Raw genomic sequence first — 21,774 nt, forward strand, 5'->3', positions numbered from 1 at the left:
GTAACCATGAATACCACCAAGATAAATTATACTTACGATGAATAAGCCATCTTTAGAGGGATTTGTGTCCTCTATGGCCCCTTGGTATGTAGGGGCTGGGCTCTAGATTAGGTGCACATCACTTCCAGCTTTGGAAGTGGCTTGAGCACTCTTCCTACAGCTGTTCAAACTGCCAGAGACTGAGACCCAGGTGAGGCCTAGTTTATCATCATCCGTAGGGGTCATGGGACTATCTTCATCTTTCATTCCTAACTGCAGACAGTGCTCACAATGACCTATACCTGCCCTAGCACTATGCTAAGAGGCAGAACCTATTGTGTAAATTCCCTTTGATTAGTAACTGAGAAAATAACCCAGTATTTTGCACTCTGGTAAAACAGTTTCTCCTGAAGGTGGACCTTCCTGTAAAAACAAATAAACAAACAAAACTGTAGTAAATGGTTTATTTAAATATTGTTCCTTTTCCAAAGAGAAGCATGCAATGGATTTTAAAATTATTTATCCTCTTGTTTTTGAGACCATACTATAATTACATCATTTCCCTTTCCCTTCCCTCCCTTCAAACCCACCAATGTACCCTTCCTTTCTCTCTTTCAAATTCCTGCCCTCTTTTTTCATTAATTGTTGTTACATGCATGTGTTTATATGTATATGCATATATATTCCTAAAGATAACATGCTCAGTCTGTATAATGTTGCTTGTATGTGCATTTTGGGGTCACCATTTGGGATCAGATAACCAGTTGATGTGCTGTTCCTTGGAGAAGACTATTTTTTTTCTTAACCTTCAGCATTCCTTAGTTGTTTGTAGGTCTTCATGTAGGTTTGAGGTCTCAAGAGTTTTCCTGTCCACTTTGGCATACCTATTGCTGCTGTTCCAGATCATATTTGGACAATCATGTTAGTGAGATTTTTATGGGAGTAGTTAATGATATTCCTAGGAAACACAAACTCCCTGAACCTCTGGCACCTACAACCCTCCCCCACTTCCACAATGTTCCCGAGCCTTGGGTGTAGAAGTGTTTTGCAGATGTATCCATTGCAACTGGCCTCCACAACTCTGCATTTTGATTGCTTTGGGTTTTCTGTGATGGTCTCATCTCGTGCAAGGAGAAGTTTCTTCGATGAGAGGTGAGGACTACACTTATTTGTGGGTTGTGAGGATTTTTTTTAATCTCCTTTTTGATGTTTGTAAAATTTACTCATGCATATAATGGTTTTAATCAAATCTACCTCCCATTCCCTTCCTTTCAATTCCTCCCCTATTCTTTTTACCATTTTCCCTTTCCAATTTCATGTACTCTTATATTTTAGACTGACCAAGTCCACTTAGTACTGCCTATATGAGCATGGGTGCAGGACCATCCAGACCATCTACTAGTGCATAGTTGCTTCCCAGAGGCTGCATTCCTGAAGAAAACTGATCCCCCTAACTCCAGTAGCCAACAGTCTCAATAGTTTCTCAGGTGGAAATTGGTGATCCCCTCATCATTCATGCTGATATTTTGACTGGCTCAATCTTGTGCAGCTGTTATTCATATAGTCCCTGCCATTGTGAGCTCAAAGTCCACTATTGCCATGTGTGGAAAATACTGTTTCACTGAAGTATTTTCTTGTGTTTTAAATCATAAAAATGTGCTATACCTTTTGGAAGCAACCTCCTGAAAATTTGGGGCACCTGATGGCCTAGTGTTCATGCAAATATTTTTGAGTTGTCCACACTGAGCCTTCCTTCAGTGATCTACCAAGTTGCATGGCTCCAGACCTGTTTCCTACCAGGGCTTCTGCTCACAGAAACTGAGGTTCCCCTTATCTATGTGTATCTGTGAATTTTGTCTTTAGTTTGTCTTTGGTCTCACTTCTCTGATGCATCTTGTGAGGCCTGCCCAGTTCTTTACTTCTCAGGACAGTATGGGAGCTCCCTAGCTCTTTACATGTGTACTGGGCCAGAGAATTCTGTACTCATTACTATTCTCATTGAGGAGGATGCACTGGCGGTTTTTCCAGCCCCCTCATGATCCTTCCTTTCAGTGAGCTACAAACAAAAGTGAAATATTGTTACTTATTAAGAAGAAAAATTTTTAGGAGTTAATGAGTGAAATAAGATGCACATATCCACCTCCCTCACTTCTCCCTGAGAAAGACCTTGGGAGTACAAAGAACTTCCAGCTTCCCATAGATAATCCATCAAAGTAAACCTTTTGTATTTCTGTGCAAGTAGATATTCATTCAGCTACATGCATGGTCCAAAGATTTCCTGCCCCAGCAGCTCTTCATAGAACATTACAATTGTATGCTATCTTATGTCAGCTTACTACAGTTCAAGGCAGAGAACAAATTGATTTTTGATGAGGGATATGCAATTCTAGGATTTCATTATTCTACCACAAACTTAGTCTATGGCTCTTAGTTTTTGAAAAGCTACCATCCATTATTAAGACCAACAGTGGTGAGAATGTGGGAAATTTTCATTTTAAAATGGTGCTTTCCCCTTTTAAAATCCAGTCTCCTCATTTCTCTGTCATTACTCAAACACTGACTATCCCCCAAGTGCTTTAGTGTGGTTTGTGGGAACCAGGTTGTCAGTTTGAGGGGAATAGAACATGCATCACTTCCAATTCCATCTCTCCAGGCGTTTCCAGTAGCTGGAGCTTGTGCTTAAGTAAAACTCAGAATCCAAAAACCCACCAGAAATAATGCATTAAGTAGAATAGAAAAGCATCACATATGAGGTTTACTCCCCAAATCAGAGGGGATTGTTCAGGGTGGTCTATATTTATGTCAGGTAATTTAAAGAAATATATGTTATATTTCTCTATAATTATATATAAAATATATAGTTGTTATATATAATAATATGTAAATACATTATATATACATACACAGACACACACACACACACACACACATATATATATATATATTTATATATTTATTTATTGAGTTGTTTCAATATATAGTATTGAGAAACCCAGAGTGTAGCAATGAAGTCTAGTTAGTAAGTTTGAGGGATTAATGGCATTGACCATGACACACACACACACACACACACACACACACACACACACACACACACACACATACACACACCTTTCACCAAGGAAAATTGCCTTGTTAAAAACTAGTTCTCTTCCATCTATATTTTTAATTAAACATTGCATGTTCTAGCATTAGGAAGGTAATCTAGAAAAAATAAAAAGAAGCATAAGTTCTTATGTGGGGTTGTAGAATCATATTTGACTTTTAAATTCCAGTGTACCTGGGCTTAAGATGGTCTCTAGTTGAGTATATAGCTTCACATTGGGTCCCCAGGCTTCATGTGCTCAGTAACATTCTTGTACCTTGGAGACTTCCCATCCCTCTCAAATTTGTAACATCTTTAAGTGAGAGAACTTGAGGAGAGAGGACTAAACCAAGCAAATCTGAGCAGGAAAGTATGAGCTGCATTCTCAGAGCAAGCTGGCAGACTTCCAAGATTATATCAGAGAAGTAGGATATGGTGTGGCTTGCACAGATTTCCATTTTCTGGGAGGAGTTCTTTGCCTAATGGGTCTGAGTATGAAGCCCCTTCCCTCTTTACTCCAGAGTTTCCTTTTAGGCACTCCCCACCCCTTTTATCAATCCTTTGACTTAAGATGAAGAATGTATTATCTGTTTAGCCCTTTTAGCCTAGGAATTCAATAGGTAAAGACTAGATAAAGGCATATTCCAAATATGGGCAAAGATGCAGAGAGGAATAAAAACCACTCTTACTCTGTGCATCCTCAAAGAAGAAATTCTGAAACCATGTTTACCTGCATTATAGTTACTTTCATAAAGACTTTTCTACACTGTGAACAACTTTGTAAACCTGATGTCTGAAAGCAAATAGTCTGCATATTTTATTCAGAAGTCTGTGATTTGACTGGTGGGAGCTGAATTTAGCTGGCTATGCTAGATTCCAGACTTCTGTGAGGGTAAGTGTCTGCTCCACCTGTCTCATTGTAGGTACCAGTCTGGAAGGGCAGTGACTGTCAAGGGTATAGTCTTTCTATGCCAGCAAGAATGTCAGGCTTATATCTATTCATAGACTCCTGGCCAGAGGCTATCACATGGCCAAGTTAGCATCAGCAGGAAGAGAAACAGACTCCACCTAAAGGGAATGCTTTGCCAAGTCAGAGAGCCAAGGGACCCGAGGACTGAGGAGAGTTTTTCATGCAGCAGCATCAGAAGTCAATCTACCCAGAGTAGATGTAGTCACATTCATGTCAACTCAACGTTGTCTCCTGAGAGTCAACACTGAAATCTTTGGGACTGACTCCATACTTGATCACTTTCAGAATGTCTTTGAAAATGATTTTCAGGGTGGGATTCTCCAGCATCTTTTGATTACAGCATCTATCTGTATATCTATATATTTTTATCACAATCTTAGTCTCTGAAACAATCAGCAAAGGGGTGTCTGCTCTTGCACATTCTGTTTAAACCACAGAGTAGAAGTTGTACCACCTAGATCAGACCTCTGAAAGCAAGTATTATTTAGCCATCAGAAAAATGACTCAGATGGACCTCAGGACAGAGACTGATATAGCCATGCTCTATCTCAATACTGAAACCTGAAGAAAATCGATGGATTCTTCACGTTTAGCATCCTCCTTGGGGAAGCTGGAGCCTGAGAGGCTTTTGGAATATATATGGAATTTTAAGTTCACTTTACAAACTCAGACCTTCAAGGAACTTGATTAATCATTGAGCAAAAGCCAATAACCAGGGGGACTGTGCTGCCTGGCTTTCTCCCATATCGGGGTGGTCAGGGTCAGCATAGCAAAAGCACTGAGGACAGTGCTCAGCATGACTGCTTCTGGGGAGCCTTGGTAGTAGGTTAGAACAGAAGAACTGACTAGAACAGAATTGGATCACGTGCCCAGTCAGTGACAATCAAGCTAAGAGTCCAAGAGTCAGCTGTTGTATCCTGAAAAAGTCATTCTCCCAGGTGGTACTAGTTGGTCCTGCCAAGGTCCCTTGTGTGGAGGAATCAGGCTGACAGGTACCAGAGGGCAGCACAGAGCTCATTTCCTGCCTCTAATAAGGAGGTTAGTTTCCCAAGGCTGCTGCAGCCTGTGACAGGTCCTTTCAGCATGCTGGAGCAGGCAGATCTTCACCCAACTTCCCAATTGTGACATGGCACTTTGTTTTGCTTTGAGCAAAGTGAAAAATAAACAAGACAGAGAGGTGGGGGAATGAGACAGGAGGCTGGGGGAGGTTTCTGCCTCATAAAGCCTTTTTCTTCAAACAGAAAAAAGCAAGCTGGACAGGCATTTAGGGCCAGGAAAGGACTTTCTGGGACAAAGTGAGGAGCTTGGATTTGCATCCATGAGTGCAGAGGAAGCTGGTAGGGAGTCTCAACATGGTCCTGATGTAATGAACTTTAAGTTGAGAGGACTGATGCTCCCAGGACCTTGTGCTGTTGAATTCCATGGTTCAAACGACATCAAACACAACTTCACTTCCCAGGCGATTCCCATCTGTCTTCTACTCAAATGTGATATTCTCAGTGAGTTCCTGATTACCCTTGTAGGAAAAAAAATGTGCTTTAACAAAAGAGACAATTTGGGAAATCCCATTCCAGAAGAGTCTGTGAGATCCTACAGTCCCTTCCTCCAGAGACTTATCCAGAGGTAGGAGAAACAGCTTGAAGAGAATAGAATTTGTTTCACAAGCCATTTCTCTGGTCATTATTATAATTCCTTAGGCAAAAGATGATTTTTAAAATACCCTTAGAAATAGATAATAGGGTGCATAAGTTTGAAAAGTTGATGAAGCTTGCCAAAATTGCAACCTTGTGTCCCATTAAAAAAATATGTCTTCCTTCAGACCCCTTTCGCAGCGCAGAAGAAGGGCAACTTGAAAGGAAGACATCATGTTTCACCACCTTTTAAATAGATGAAAGGGAAAGTAACCCATGTCTGAGGCAGGATATTATAGGAGTTACAGTATATCATTTGCTTCTCACACATGATGTCAAGTGAAATGAAATAATGTGTCAGAGGAGATGAAGATGGTAAGAAGTACAAAATCCCCCATCTCCCTCTTAATATTACAACCAATTTTAGAGTTCCTGCTGGAAAAACCCGCACTGAGTTCATAACGTACAAGGTTGTGGAGGACCACGGAGAAGTGGGGCAGTGATAAGTCGCAGGAATTCTACCAAGAGCCAGCAGCCACCAGAGCAATGTTACTTGAGCAGCAAAGGGGACTCATTCCATCAGAATGGCCATCTTTTCTAACTTGCCCAGGTATAAGAGAGAGGACTCTGCAAGAAAGCCTCCCCTGATGGCACATGGGCTACCACGTGAGGAAGAAGGCAGCAAGTGGCTTCTGGCTCTGTGGGTGTGAGAGAGCCTGTGCTTAACACTCTGTAACAAACACCCCAACATTTGAGCCCCAAACTTGGTGTTCTTTATTTGGAATTTGAAATGCTGAGCACCTGGACAAAAGCCTCTAGCTCAGACTTCGTGACATATGCTGTCCATTTCAGAGTGGCCAGGGAGTGGTAGACATGGGTAGCATGTGTTTGAGTGGAAATAAGTCAGGCAAACCCAGTCTTGTGGATGGGCTCTGTACCTTCAATGAGCTCTCTTCTATAAATGGAAAGGACTACATGTAACTTCAAGGGAATTTTGGGTTTATGCTGTTTCATGAGGTCACTAGAGTTAGGGTAAAATAGAGGGCATATGTAATCTTATCTCATTGTATATAGATATGAAATTTGTAAGAGTAAAATTTTACAAATTAAACAAATAAATAAATAAAAGCTGCCACTCTAGCTATTCTGCCCATGAAAGTGTAATCAAGCTATTCTAGGAGACCAAGGTCCCACACACTATCCATCCTAACAGGTAAAGAATAGGTCTGCTCTTCACATAGCAGGGTGAGCCTTAGCTGGCAGAAGGAGGACATCACTTCTCAAGGCGTATCTGGCAGGCCAAAGTGAAGCCAGTGTTCAGGAGGGAGACTGAGGCAAGAGGCTACATGTAGAGCATTGTGAGTACCTGCCATGGTTTTCCAACTCATTAACATCCATACACTTAGACTTTTAAAAACCCTGTCTTGTCCTTTTAAACAATAGCTAAAACCATGTTGTAACACTTCATTTTTGCCTCTGTGACAGCCTTTTGCACTCCCAGGTAAAGTCAATGCCACCTTCTTTAGCATTCTGCTACTGTGCTCTCCCCAGTCACAGGGGCCAGTATCACTCTTATTACTTCACCTGTTTTATCTTTTGTGAAACTCAGCCTTAGCCAGAATTGTCTGAGTGGCCGCTCTAGCAATTGCTTAACAGTGAGGCTCCTTCAGCTCATTTCTCTCAAGTAATTTGATTTCATCTGCTGTCAGAATTGCTTCTATGGGCTGGAAGAGGCCTGGGGGAGGGCAGGATTGAGAAAAGCAGCTCAAACATGAAAACCAGAATGTATTGCCCTCTATGTCCACATGCTTATCATACCCTTCATCATATCCTTCTCTCAGTTCTCCCCAACCCACCCAGAAAAAGTGTGCAAGTGTGTGTGCAGGGATTAGTGAAAGATGAAAACAAATCATGCTCTATTATCTACTTTAATTTTAGCTCAAAAGTGTGTGTGTGTGTGTATATATATATATATATATATAATGCCCGTAGTACCCACTATGAATGTTTGCATTAATATAGAAAAATAATGTGATTATTTCTAAACTCTTATATGAAATATAATTTTGTATCCATAGTCAGTGGTGTTCAGTTGATATCAATATTTCCATCTACCCAGGGATTCAACCTTCCCTCTCATTTAGAAAAGCCAAAAGTTTCCATTAATGCAGCAAGTCCTATATTCAACACTTAAAATGTTTAAGTTTGTGAGTGGCAAATAATAATAATAATAATAATAATAATAATAATAATAATAACAATAATAATAATAAATATCACCATGATTTCCCCACTCAGGACTTGGCAGGGAAAGAGAGCTGAGATATTTTTTTTGAGAGCTGAGATTTTATGTGAATTTAAAGCATATAACTGAAGGGAATCTGATTTTGGTTGACTACTTCTGGGAGATTATGGTACTCTGAAGGGCTATTGTTTAAAAAGATAAGTCAGGGTTTTTAAAAATCTAAGTGTATGGTTAGTGGGATAATTACTTTTTATATGTAGCATATACATAAAGCTGATAATATTGTAACATACCTTTGGACCAGCTGCTTCCCTGTCAAATAGAAATAGGGTAACTAACCAAGGTTTGTGGTCTAGAAACCCTTACCAGTTGCTCAATTGTTTGTGAACCCATCCTTGTATTGATTGATTGATTGCCTTCTTCCAATGACAAGAAAGGTATCCACACTTTAAGTAGTAGGAGTCTTGATTCCAGTGGGACAGTGTGGTGGTGTGTGCTTCTGTGTCTCCCAGAATAGCTTGATTACACTGTTATGGACAGAATAGCAAACTGTCAGAATTTATTTATTTATTTGCTTGTTCATTTGTTTTTAAATTTTCTATTCTTTTGTTCATTTGTTTTTAAATTTTCTATTCTTGCAAATTCCATTCCAAATTCTGTTCCTAGGTCAAATAGAGGGTTTGGGGGTAATGTTACAAAGGGAGGCTCTGGGTAGACTTTGCATGGTATGTGGAGTTAATTGGCTCAAGAATGGCTTAATTATTCTTTGTATTGTGCTACGTTTGATTTTTATTTATGTTTCACAGAAAGAGCACGTTTGAAATATTGATTTAAGATATTACATATTCATTTCTGCAATATGCTAAGCAGAAGTGAAAGGCAGACTGTCCTTTTCAAAGTTAATCTGTTGTTTTTAACTCCAGAAATGACAAGCTGGCAGAGTAAGTCCTATGTCACCCTAAGTAAGTCCTATTAGAGGAACATGCCCAAGGTTTAATGGAACATGGCTACATTTTATGTCAAGGAGACAAATTTAGTTTCGAACTTACTGGAAAAGGTAAAGCTATCAGGCAGTGGTCAATATTAGCAAACAAAAATTAAAGTAGGTAATAGATTTTCCTATATAGAAGTTAAAACCAGATTCCCTGTATTTGTGTTAGAAACACCTTAAGTTTTTGACTACACTAGCAAATAGTCCAGAGATGCAGTAGAATCATGTCCTCATTGCTATTTCTTCCTATAGTGAACTTCGATGCAAGTAGCATCAGTTTAGCACTCTAGTCAGAAGGAAAATGTCCATATAATGGGCCATGTGGTGTGCTGTGGATGGAAATACTGCAAACCCAACTGGTTCACCTCTTCTCTCTTTTGTTTCCAGTGTTCTTGGTTTGACAACCCACTTGCTTCATATTGAGAAAGGGGGATTATCTTAGCACCAAGTTTTAGAAAACACCAGATGGCCTAATGCTTTCTTTAATGTCTTTACATACAGTCAAAATATAGGTGCAATGGACATCATGACACACAAATACTTTTTTTTAACAGCTTTGTGAGACCGTGTCTTGTTATATAGCTTGAGCTGACCTTGACTATGATCCACCTGACCTCAATCTCCCAAATGTCAATTTACCACCATGCCTGATCACTAGTTTGTTATTTTAAAAATTCATATGATTCTGGTGGGAATGTAAATTATCAGCTATTTTGAAAATCTCCTCAGCAAGACTGATGATCAGAGTCTAACTGGCAAGAACAGCAGCCCCACTTCCCAGGAACAAACAATAATGTGCACCAAAATGTTACATCATTCATCATAACCCCCAACTGGATCAGCCCAATTGTCCATTCATGCTAGATTGTATTAACACATTGTTTTGTGTTCATATAGTGAAATGAGATATGACAATGCACTAGAATGAGCAATTGCTATATGCCAAAGCTGGGAGGAGTCACACAGGGGCAGTGATGAACAGAATGCAGACTTGACACAGATACATATTAATTTGTAATGATAGAAGTCAGAATAACTGTTACCTCAAGACACAGATATGGACTCAGAAAAGGCAGCTTTGTAAAGTGTTGGAAAGGATTTTCCTCTTGAGTTGAGTAATAATGTGTGTATATATGTAAATAAATGTGTAAGAATTCAGCAAGTATTTTTAACACAAAAGTAAGTAAAAATAAAAAATCACTTACATATTGTATGAGCCAGCTCCCTGTGTTTACAACACACGTTAACTTTAACAATCCATTCTCTCAAGAAGAGAACTAAACTTTAGAATGCCAGCAGAAGTACAGATTCTCTCCACACCTGGGCACACACACCCATAACTCCCTGCATGACTGGCCCTAAATTATTAATGTCTTGTTCAGCCTCAGTGACCTCCTCCCTGGAAGAGATTTTCTATGTCATCTCATTCAGTGCTGTGCTGTTCTGAAGACTGGTTGCAGCCTCCTCTCTGGGTAGCCATATTTTGAGTCTGTGAACAAAAGCCCCCTGATGAGAATATACTGTGACCTCAGGAGGCAAATATTGCTGTCACTGGGAGCACATTCCCAGGCTAAGATCTTTCCTTGTATATTCATTCATCTTTCAACCAGGAACCATGTTTTCTTCTATGAAACATCTCAGTGTTATTTTAATTTTTCCTAGATGAAACAGATGTGTAGATACAATTACTTCGAGTACTTTTTCAGTATCCCCCAACCCTGTGCTCACAAGGGTCAGCCTTTTCTGCCAAGACTACTAAGACTATAAGACTACAATTCACCCATCCATTCATCATCTATTCACTGACCATCTTGTGTGTACTACTTAAGTGTCAGGTATCCAATGAAACCAAAGACAGACATGTTACCTGTTTTGTCCGGGAGGATTATACATCACCAATATAGAATCACCTAGGCTAAAGCTATGAGAGAAAAGCAAGTGGTGCTGTGAAGACGTTAAATAGGGAACCGTGGTGGTTTGAATAAGAATCGCCTCCATAGGCTCATATATTTGAATGCTTAGTCACCAGGGAATCCTTTGAAAGGATTAGAAAGATTAGTAAGAGTAGGCTTGTTGGAGGAAATGTATCACTGGAGGTGGGCCTTGAAGTTTTAAAAGCCCATGCCAGGCCAGAATCTCTCTTTCTGCAGTCTCCTGGTGGATCAGAATGCAGCTCTTAGTTCCTTCTCCAGCTCCTACCTGCATTCTGCCATCTTCCTTACCACAATAACAATAGGATAAATCTCTGAAACTTTAAGCCAGCCCCTAATTAAATGCTTTCTTTCATATGAGTTGCCTTGGCCATGCTGCCTCTTCACAGCAATAGAACAATTACTAAGACAAATGGTAACTGAACAGAAGACAAATAAAACTGAATGTAAGGCAAAAAAAAAGAAAAAGAAAGAAAAGGAAAAGAAAGAAAAAGGGGGGAGATGTCATTTGTCATTTCAGGAAAAAGGAAATCACCCTGTGAATGGCATAGAGAATGCTAGTGATGTAAACAGTAAAAATATTGACCAACCTAGACATAGGGAGAGAATGTATTCAAATACACTGCAGGGAGACAACAGGTAAGTTCCCAGAGAGGGAACCATGTTGTAAGAGGTTAGGCATCTTACAATAGTTGTAAAGAAAGTCAGTTGGTCTTATCTCGTAAATCATGGAGTTCATATCAGTGGATAATGGGCATCCTATGGTCTTGCTGAGTAGTAAATTTGAAACTTAATCTATTCTTCTTGAGACTAACCATTTGAGTAGGTGACATTGGTAGCTAGGAGTCAGATCTGGGTGTCTATAGATGTCTGTGTAAGAACTAACAAACTTCAGTGCTCTTCATTCAATAAATGAAATTATCTAAATCCGGTAACTATGCAGAAGCCCTGTCTCCAAATATAACCTATTATGGAGGCAGAACCTAGAAAATGCCGAATACTTAAAACCTTATTCTTAGAGGTCCAAATCTTCTGCTTAACACTTCATTTTTAATTAATCTCCTATTAATTATTCCATTCTCATCACTATAACATTTCTAACTTCTGTTGAATAGAAAATAATAGGTGATACATGATTATGAGAAGAATCAAACACTGCAGATCCTCATTGTCTCCTTCCATGACTTCGTGGGGCTGTAAAACTTTTCATCAAAGAAATTGTATGTCCATTAACCTTATCAATAACCCCAACTCTAATTCTCATTCTACCTTGTGCCCTAAGAATACCCCTTCCTGTACTACATTCTCTTATTAATATAAGATTAGGAGTTTTATTCACTTTATCTACTTTTTGCCTCTAAGTTTACTCTTTTCTATGATCAGAAAGAGCATCAAACTCAAAAGATGCATTAATTGGAGCTCACTGGGCCATAGTTCAAACTCTTACATATATGGTTACATTAGCCATTATCCTCTTATCTACCTACTAATAATACAATTTCACTTTGTCCTCACTAATTAATGCCCAAGAAGATGTATGACCTGTTTCACCCATCTGACCCTTAGCCTTAATAAGATTCATTTCCACATTAGTAGAAACCTGGATACTTTTGACTTTAGGAGAATTAGAATGAGTTTAGGGACTCAATGTTGAATACGTTGCAGTCTCTTTTTAATTGTCTTCTTTTTCTCCTAGCAGAACATACTGTTATAATAAATACCATAATAGAAATCATTATCCTAGAACATTTCACAACCCCCACTCCCAGAATCCTCACGTTAAATCTTGTAGTGAAAACATGCCTTCTTTAACCACAGTATACTTATTAATATGAGAATCACACTCTCTATTTTTATATGATCAACTTATATAACTATTTAAAAATTACTCTTAGTACTACATATTTGACACATCTCTCTATCCATCACAAATTTCCCCTCATATATAAGATACATGTCTGATGACAGAATTACTTTGATACAGTAAATAATTGCATTTTGAACACCCTTGTTTGTAAAACTAAAGCTAGAACCCTAACTTGAAAATTAAAAAATTTGTGTCCTACCATATCCTACAATAAGTTCAGTTAACTAAGGTATCAGACTCATATCCTCCAAAATGTCCGTTTATGTCATCTCTATACTAATAAATCCTAGGATATGTGCTAACATAATAGCCACCTTTTTTTCTTCAGTATCCTTGACCACCACATTCACTTACATTCAACAAGAAGCAGATTAAAAATAAGTATATTAGGAATCATTCCAGTTCTCACTCATAAACCTAGTCCACAGTCACCAGAAGAGGCAGCCAGACAACAGCATCAATATTTGTGTAATAGCCAAGATAATTAGTTCCTAAATTCAGAACAATGAATATTTAAAAATAGTATTTGTGGATTCATGAATATGGTAACATTAATTCTTCTGATAAAAAGGAGGCTTTTCTCCATTCCATTTCTGAATAACAACAGCTGTCCAAAGTATTTCCTTAATGGCAAGGTTGTTAGTTTTATTAGGATAAAAATTTATATCTGTCACTGTTTTATCCCAGTTTCATTGTGTACTGACTGTTCTCTAACTTTCATCTCTTCAATTTCATCCATCCTAATTGGCAATTGAGTATGTCTAATCCAAACTCAAATATAAAAAATTCTAGCCTACCTCTCTGTTGCTCACATAGGGTAGTAGCCACAATCATATCACCCCATCACCATATTTAATCTGTTAAATTGTACCTTACTAACCATCTCAATATTCTTAACTCTTTTTATTAATTCTAAGGTTTCAACATCATCACTTACCCATCTCTAAAACAAAACTCCTCTAATGGTTTTAAACACTCTACCAGTTCTTTAGGACACCTTCCCCCAAGAAATAACTAAAAACAATGTGGGCATGCTCGTTAGGAACTGGCAGTGTCGTTTTAAGAGAACTAGAACAAGTCACCTGAATGACTATCTTTGTAAAGCTTCAGGAAGACTAGGTGCCCTGGATGAAGCAGGTCCAGATAGAATCCTGGTGGGGTGAATAGACTTTGGTTTTGTAGTACTAATGGTTTTATGATTGGTTATGCTTTTCTGCTTGGTCTTTTAGAGCAGGTAGCTAACCTCAAATTAACCTTTTTCTCTTTTGCTGATTAGTTCAGGTGACTCATGGACTTAGTTGGATCCCTGGGCTCCTTTAATTGTCCTCTTCAGGTGCTCCATTTGTTTGAATGATTCCAGGTATTGCTGACCATGTGGCTTCCACCGAGGATACTTTTCCTTGATTCCCCCACTGTACAGAATATGCCACCGGCTCAAGCACAATCCCAACATCCCTCTGATAAAAAACACAGACAACTTCCTGGAGCTGCAGCCCCCTTTAGAGCAATCTCATCATGCCCTGTGACCTGATGAACTTTGGAGTGCCATCAACTAAGCACTGTCTATCCTTCCAGTCAATTTATCCTCATTAGTCTAGACCTCTAATCTTTGGTTGTCAAACACCCAGGACAATTTCAGCAGTCTGAAAGAGGAAGTAATCATTTTTTAGTTTTAACTTTTGTGTAACTTTTCAATAAAACTTAGACAAAACAAATGCATTTTAAAAATAAGTCTTTGTAAAGATTGCAGCTTTAGGTACTTAAAAACTTGATAAACTTAGCAGAAAATATAATTACTTTGATAAAGCATAAACTCAGTATCTTTAAAGCCAGTTCTAGTAATGTTTGTAAGAGCAAATCAATATCTGAAGGGCATCAGTGTCAGTGAAATGACATGTACACATTTTCACACACACACACACACACAGACACACACACACACACACACACACACACACATGCCCACACAATCACATTTATGTGTATACACATCTGCACGCATACACACTCACATGCACATGTGCACATGTACACAAACACTAAATAAATAAAAATAAAAATTGTAAATAAACCTTCAGAACACCTTGGTTTTAAACTGAGGAATAGTTTTTGGTTTTGTCTCAGTGTACTGAATTTTGATGTTAGAACTTTAACAACCTTTAGACATTTTTATATTTTCCTTCTTTGATAGTATGAGACATAGTGGCATTACCAACTAATGGGCTAAGCTATTATGAAAGTTGCATTTAAATTACATCTGTGACACAGAGTAACAAACATAAGATACATGTTCAAGGTTAAACTACAAGGCTACTGTTTGCTATAGGTTTTAAGCAGTCCTTATTGCTGGTAAGGCTTTTTAAAGGCTCTTCTGCATTTATTTTGGTCTCACCAGAGTATGATAATTACAGAATATTGTATGTCAGCAAGAGATGGCTGTAATATAAAGGGTTTAATTATCTTGTATGAGCAAGGGAGAGAAAGTATGCAAGGAAACAAAACAAGTTATGTGTTAACCATGCAGTTGTTCTGTTTCTATGAAGAATTGGTGGGCAGTTTCTTTCCAGGAGAAACAATGGGGGAGGAATGAGGAGAGGAACAGTGGGTGAAAAAAATTGAAAAGGGGAAGGATGAGGTGGGGATAGAATATGGGGTCTTCTGATGGTAGGCTGGACCCAGAAATTTGTAAAGGTCATGACAAAACAGGCCAAGCTGTGCAATGGAGCCCTGGCTGCTTGGAATGTCATGCAGGAATTAGTGTTCTTGCTCCAGGCATTGAATAAAGGTAAATTGTTGGAAAAACAAAAACAAAACCAGCAAAAACAACAAACAAACAAAACAACCTACTTCTTGGATTCTGAGAGTTGGACGTAGATTCTTAAGGATACATTCCAGAAGTAATAGAAGGTGCCAGACACAGTGTGGGTCTACAGAGATGCATTATCTACCCAGTAAGTGATGGAGCTCAGGTTTGTCTGTAAGGGACCTGGGCAATCCTACCTGGGCCAAGCTTAAGAACAGAGAGCGGAGCTCAGGCCCATAAAAGTGAGACCTGATTTCCCTCTGGAGCCACCTTGGTTGCCGATACAGAATAACCAGCATGTAGTTAAGTTGATCTATAGGAAGACTGAAACTGAAACTTAGCCACAAACTGGTTGCTCTGCCACAGGGAAGGACTTACTTTCATGTAGAAGCAAAAGCCTGGCCAATTAGAAGTTTCTCAGATTAGGAAGTCTGACCTCATGAATACCAGACACATGCTTCCCTCCCACTCTGGGAAGCCCACAGTGATAAGTGCTCCCACATCAGAAAGACTGGCAGGGACAGAAATGATTGCCGTAAGTGGTGGGCATGTAAATACCAGAGATCCAGAGATCAGAAAGTCCAGTGCAGAGATGTGACAGAGGGGGACAATAAGGTGGATAGAGTTGGCATTACAAATCAGGTGGGAAGTGACAGCTGTGGGTGAAATAGCCTTACATACTTTGCTCCCTCCCACATTGTCTTTTGTGTTGTCTCCACCCAAATTATGAAAGTGCCAAGCTGGAACCACTGGGACTATTTGCCCATCTCAGAGAACAGCAGTATAGGTAGTCTTCCCTGCCTCCTCCCAAGGCAGTGCCGCTGTCCCCTGTTTGGTCAAGGGCCTCAGCATGAACACTCCATGGTAGGCAGGATGGGGGTGAAGGTCCAGTGATGACAGTCTATTCCCATCTTTATCACAAGCACCATCTTGGCCCAACAGCCTCCAGAAACTTGGCACTTGTCTGCCCACCCCCCCCAACTCCCCCACCCTGCTCCATTTGAATCAGACTTTGTTCTGGCTTCCTTAGGAATTGTTTGGAGGGAATGACAGGGAGCTAGACACTGTGTAGAGGGCAGAGGGAGTGTTACTGTCATAAGAACTCTTAATAAAGAGTTTGCATGTGCGTACTGTATCCTGCCCCTTTCCCTGAGGGTAGGAAGCCTGTAAAAGAAGAAATAATAGAGACCTGAGACCCTTTACTTCCATAGGGAGATAGAGCAAGGAAGCAAGGAAGAAGACAGAAAATTAAAGCTTAGAGACTTCATTTTACCCGAGAAATCTTAACTGAAGCGAAGTCACTGGAATTTAAGCAAATGAGTGCTTTTACAGACTTGGGGATAGGGGTTCACATTTACAGGTTAAAGACTTCAGGAAAAATAAAAACAAGATGAAAATCAGCCAGGAATAGCAGTTAGAGAAAAGGCAAAGGAAGTGAGAGCCCACCCAACTGTAGAACGTGGTCAACCTTGTCCTCCAGGGGTACTCCTTTAACCTCCTTAGGTGGACAACCTACTTGCCATGTGAAGTGGCATGGGCAAGGCCAGTGCAACCCGCTATAAAAGAATATAACAAAGCACAGGCACAGAGAAGAGTTATTGGGTCATTAAGATGGCTTGGTGGGTACAGGTACTTGAGGCCAAGCCCAATAGTTCAAGTCCAATCCCCTAAACCCACGTGATGGAGACAAGTGACTCCTGCAAGTTGTCCTCTGACATCAGGATGTGCACTGTATCATTCATGTACACTCACACATAAATGGAAAGAGATAAAGAAACAAAGAAACAGATGAACAGGAACAGAAACAAACAGAAAGAAATTATTGAAGTACACTGTCAGAATGCAGTAGATGAGTTCCTAGAAAGGCTGTCATGGCTAAGAAGTGTTGGAAGTGTTTTGTAGTAGTTGAATAGGAAGTTACTTCTTCTTATTTTGTGGGCCACTTGGGCAGGGTCAATATTTGAATAGATGGCTTGGCATCTTACTTTCTTCTTGATCAGTAAAGTTTATAGCCTAAGTTGTTTTTCTCAAGACTGGCCATTTGTACAAGAGTCATAGCTCATTAGAAGTCAGGCTATAGAGGAATGCGTAATATATCCTAAGTCACAACGGTCTGAGCTCCATATAGTCAGGCCTACTTGTGAAAATATGGGAGTTTTATTCATAATTCTTTGTCTTTTATCTTTACACAAATTACATGAACATGTAAAGGAACACAGTAAAAAGCACCCAGTAAGGTTCGAGTTAAGGGGGAAAAGAAAGTAGCAATATAGCAAGAGATGAGCCTTAAGAAACAGAAAGTTGCTGATAACACTCCAGGAGTGTTGATGCTGATCGATGGGGACCAGCATGAATAGAGAAGAGGCATCAAATGCTTGTGAAGGGGCATGGCTTAGAAAGCTACCAAGACAGCTAAATAGGAAACAGGCTTTAGGCATTTCACTCCCTAACCTGAGATTGAAAATGTTACATCGAGGTCCAATGTGTGACCTAAGGAGGAGGCATCTGGAGTGGAATGGAGGAGGTTGATTTTGAAGATGAACAGGTCAAGTATATGACAACTGGGTATTTGGTGGGTCATAGTCTTGGGTGTTGACATCAGCCAGGGATACAGAGACCCTGAGATCATGATGAAAACCATAACTCTATACCAGAGGCTTTGATGTATATGAGAGAGTGACCAAGAGGTCAGGGATAATTGAGAACTTACCGTGGTTGCCATGGTTCTATAAGAGCTTGTCTAATTTCATCTGTGGAGAATTATGTCTTCTAAAGGTGAGCATTAATGCAGATGGCCATTGCCATTGAATGTGATGACAGTATTTATTAGATAACCATAACCCTATAATTTTATCTTTTGAGTAATTGTTAAATATACCTTAAAGTTGGAGAAGAATTTCTTGAGAAGAGAATAAGCAGAGAAAAAAATAAGACAAGTCTGAAAAGGCACCTGAGGCCACTAGAAGGGTAATGCAGAGGGGCTCATGACACTGTTAAGCTGTGGCACCAAAAAAGACTGCATTGCTGTTTCCAGAGGTGGCACATAAGAAAGACTGTCTGAGCCCAGGGTATTGAGTAGGTTGGAGAAGCCATGAAAGACAGAAGCAGTACAACTAAGAATCAAGTATAGCTGTTCCTTTGAGGAACAGTCAGACCTCACCTGAGATCAGTGTGAAAGGGAAGCAAGGAAGTAGAGTTCATCCTCTAGACGGACACACTCTGCAGGCTACAATCCCAGCAGAGAAAGTGGAAACACACAGCAGTGGCTCCAAGAAGGTGCTGCCATAGCCAGCAAGCCGTGGGGAAGACAGGCTGTGGTCTTGTGCTGGAGCATGCCAAGGGAAGTGTGGCTACAGATGCGAGTGGTCAACTCAGGGAAAGGAGGACCGAACAAGGCTCTGCAGTTAACTCCATAGTGACAAATGCACACCCGACTTCCTTTTTGCAGCCCCATATACTCACCCTGCTTTTTTAAAAAATCTCCCTTTCACTTTCCCTGTCTACTCCATCAGTTCCTTGACACTGGCTATTTACTTCTTGGGACGTGTTTCCCCAATGGTTACTCTGCATGCCTATCCCCCAAACTTCTGTCATTTCTTGCCTAGTCCCCTTCATCTGTGTTTTTCCTCCCTATTCTACTCATCTTGCTGTTTTGTGGTTGCATATTTACTCATTTATTTTCTTTCCTAGACTTCAGGCTTTTATTGGACAGGATCTTGTTAAAAAGTATCTAGATAGCACCTCATTTTTCTTTCAAGGATAGTTTCTTTAATAGAATAAATATTTTTTTTAATTAACTGCTGTGGGATGGTCTGTATGTCAAATTGCTCTGATTGGTCAATAAATAAAACACTGATTGGCCAGTGGCCAGGCAAGAAGTATAGGCGGGACTAACAGAGAGGAGAATTGAGAGAACAGGAAGGTGGAGGGAGAGACACTGCCAGCCACCGCCATGACAAGCAGCATGTGAAGATGCCGGTAAGCCACGAGCCACATGGCAAGGTATAGATTTATAGAAATGGATTAATTTAAGATATAAGAACAGTTAGCAAGAAGCCTGCTACGGCCATACAGTTTGTAAGCAATATAAGTCTCTGTGTTTACTTGGTTGGGTCTGAGCGGCTGTGGGACTGGTGGGTGACAGAGATTTGTCCTGACTGTGGGCCAGGCAGGAAAACTCTAGCTACAATTAACAGCTTCTTTTATATTAATTTTAAAGGTCTTATATTGCAAGACATTCATTTAAAGAAAGTGAGCCCTAGTGTTACAGAGGAATTTACAAGTGCATAAAACATTGTGGCATTTTTCATATCACAGAGGTTCCCACTTTTTTTATAAATTAAACTACATGGATCTTGGCCCTGTCATTTGTCTCCATGTTCCTTATATAATTTCTAGCAAAGCCCACAGAAAACCTAATCAAAAAAGCAATATGTGTTTTTGAATGCTTGCAAATGAGGGCCCTACAATGGTTGCTCAACTTTTCTGCCCGTCCTCTGAAGGCTACCAAGATCAAGTCATTAGCCTAAACACTGCCATGTGTATTTGCCACCAGAGGATCTCTCCATATAGCAATGTCTCTTTTTCTTTGCCAGGCCAGACAATGCCATAAGGGACTCTGAATAGAAGGTATCTCACAGACAGTATAGCAGTTGACACTCAAACTGGCTACAGTAGAATGTAAGAAGAAGGCTAGGTGTAAGAACTTGGGAATGACAAGTATTTTATTGACATGTCTAAAAAGAAAAAAGGAACCTAAGAAGAACTGGTCCAACAGAAGAGGCCACAGAAGAAGGTGTATTAGAAAGTTTAGGAGGAGAATAAGCCAATGGTACTATGATGCAGACAGGACAGGAGCTTTGGGATGAGCATCGATGGGTACAAAGTGTCTTTAGGGATCATTAAAGTACTCTGGGGACTGTGATGATTATGCAGCTTTATAAACACATTAACAACTGCTCAACTGTGTACTTGTAAATAATTTTTAAACAGAGAAAATGAGAGATACTGGACAATGGAAATGCAGAAAGTTGTGTCTAGTAGGAAAGAGATTGATACTTGGTGATGAAGAAACCAGTATAGAGCTTAAAACGTGTTTCAATAAAATTGTCCCTCCTGTCTCCTCCTCATCAGCATCAGAGAAATCTCAGTCTGTAGGTTACTCCTTCTTCTACTTTTGTTGGCAGATTGTGTAATGATTCTGATGGTCTAGGGATGTATTCAGGTCACATTAACTAAAAAGCCATGGTGGTATGCTTTTGACATTCTGAACATGTGTGTTAAAGCTGAGATGACACATAACTGCCACTTCTGCTGCTGTGGTGAAGTCAAACCACATCAGAAGGTCAGTTTAGTTGATGTGATTTTCATCCAAGACATCTTCTCTAGTGTCCTCAAGTAGAGCTGCAATCACCATCATTGACTACTGATAAGTGATTCTTTCCTATAGCTATTTGGCACATTATCTTCCTTGCCTTGTGGCAATTCCTGATAGAACATTGCCCTAATGGTTCCACACCAACCACATGTTTTTCTCTGAGCCACATTTACTGGGTTTTAAAGCTGAAGAGACATTGCCAACACAAAAGAAACTCAATGATGATTTTGGAGGTTTTCTTTCTTCTTTTTTATTTTCTTTCATCTCATAATGCTTTATCTGGACATTGTTTTCTGTCTCCTTTTTTTCCCTTTATACAAGGTCTTTCATTTATATATTGTGGTTTCCAATTTTTGTACTTTTGTAGGATTTCTGTGTTTACCAATGTGTGTCTCTGTGTCTATATGTTGTTTCTTGTGCTTTTCTCTTTGGGTCTTTATTTTTATGTTCATTTTTTTTCCTATTCAGGTTTATTGTTTTTATATTATCTTGTTATATTACTATTTTTAGGTGCCTGTTTGTTTTCTAATGGGAGAGAGTGAGCAAGAAAGGACGTGGACTTGGGTGGGTGGAGTGGATCTTGGAGGAGTTCAGGGGGATGTAATCAGAATACATTGTATGAAAAAAATCTATTTTCAATTTTAAAAAAGCTGAGGCAAATAGTAAACTTTGATCTGAGCACTACTGAGAAGAATAAAGTACATTATAAGCTAGCTATTATGTATATGTGAATACTTCAATTGATACCTTTATTAAATCGTCTATTTATTTATTTTTGTAACTGGTACAGAGCTAGTCTTATTCATACCATGTCATTGACTGAAAGCTTCACATCCATGTAAAATTTATTACCACCAAATTTGATTTGCTTGTTGAATGGAATATTATGTAATGA

The 21,774-nt window shown here is 39.5% G+C and overlaps 1 protein-coding gene across 3 annotated transcripts in view; it reads left to right on the forward strand.

Moving 5' to 3' along the window:
* Macrod2 (mono-ADP ribosylhydrolase 2) overlaps positions 1-21,774 on the forward strand; it is a 1,966,896-nt gene that overhangs the window by 1,403,939 nt on the left and 541,183 nt on the right. The window lies entirely within an intron of this gene.

The sequence above is a fragment of the Peromyscus californicus genome, unplaced genomic scaffold (assembly GCF_007827085.1).
Source record: "Peromyscus californicus insignis strain IS unplaced genomic scaffold, ASM782708v3 Scaffold_7__1_contigs__length_154581171, whole genome shotgun sequence".
In the NCBI taxonomy this organism is placed as follows: Eukaryota; Metazoa; Chordata; class Mammalia; order Rodentia; family Cricetidae; genus Peromyscus; species Peromyscus californicus.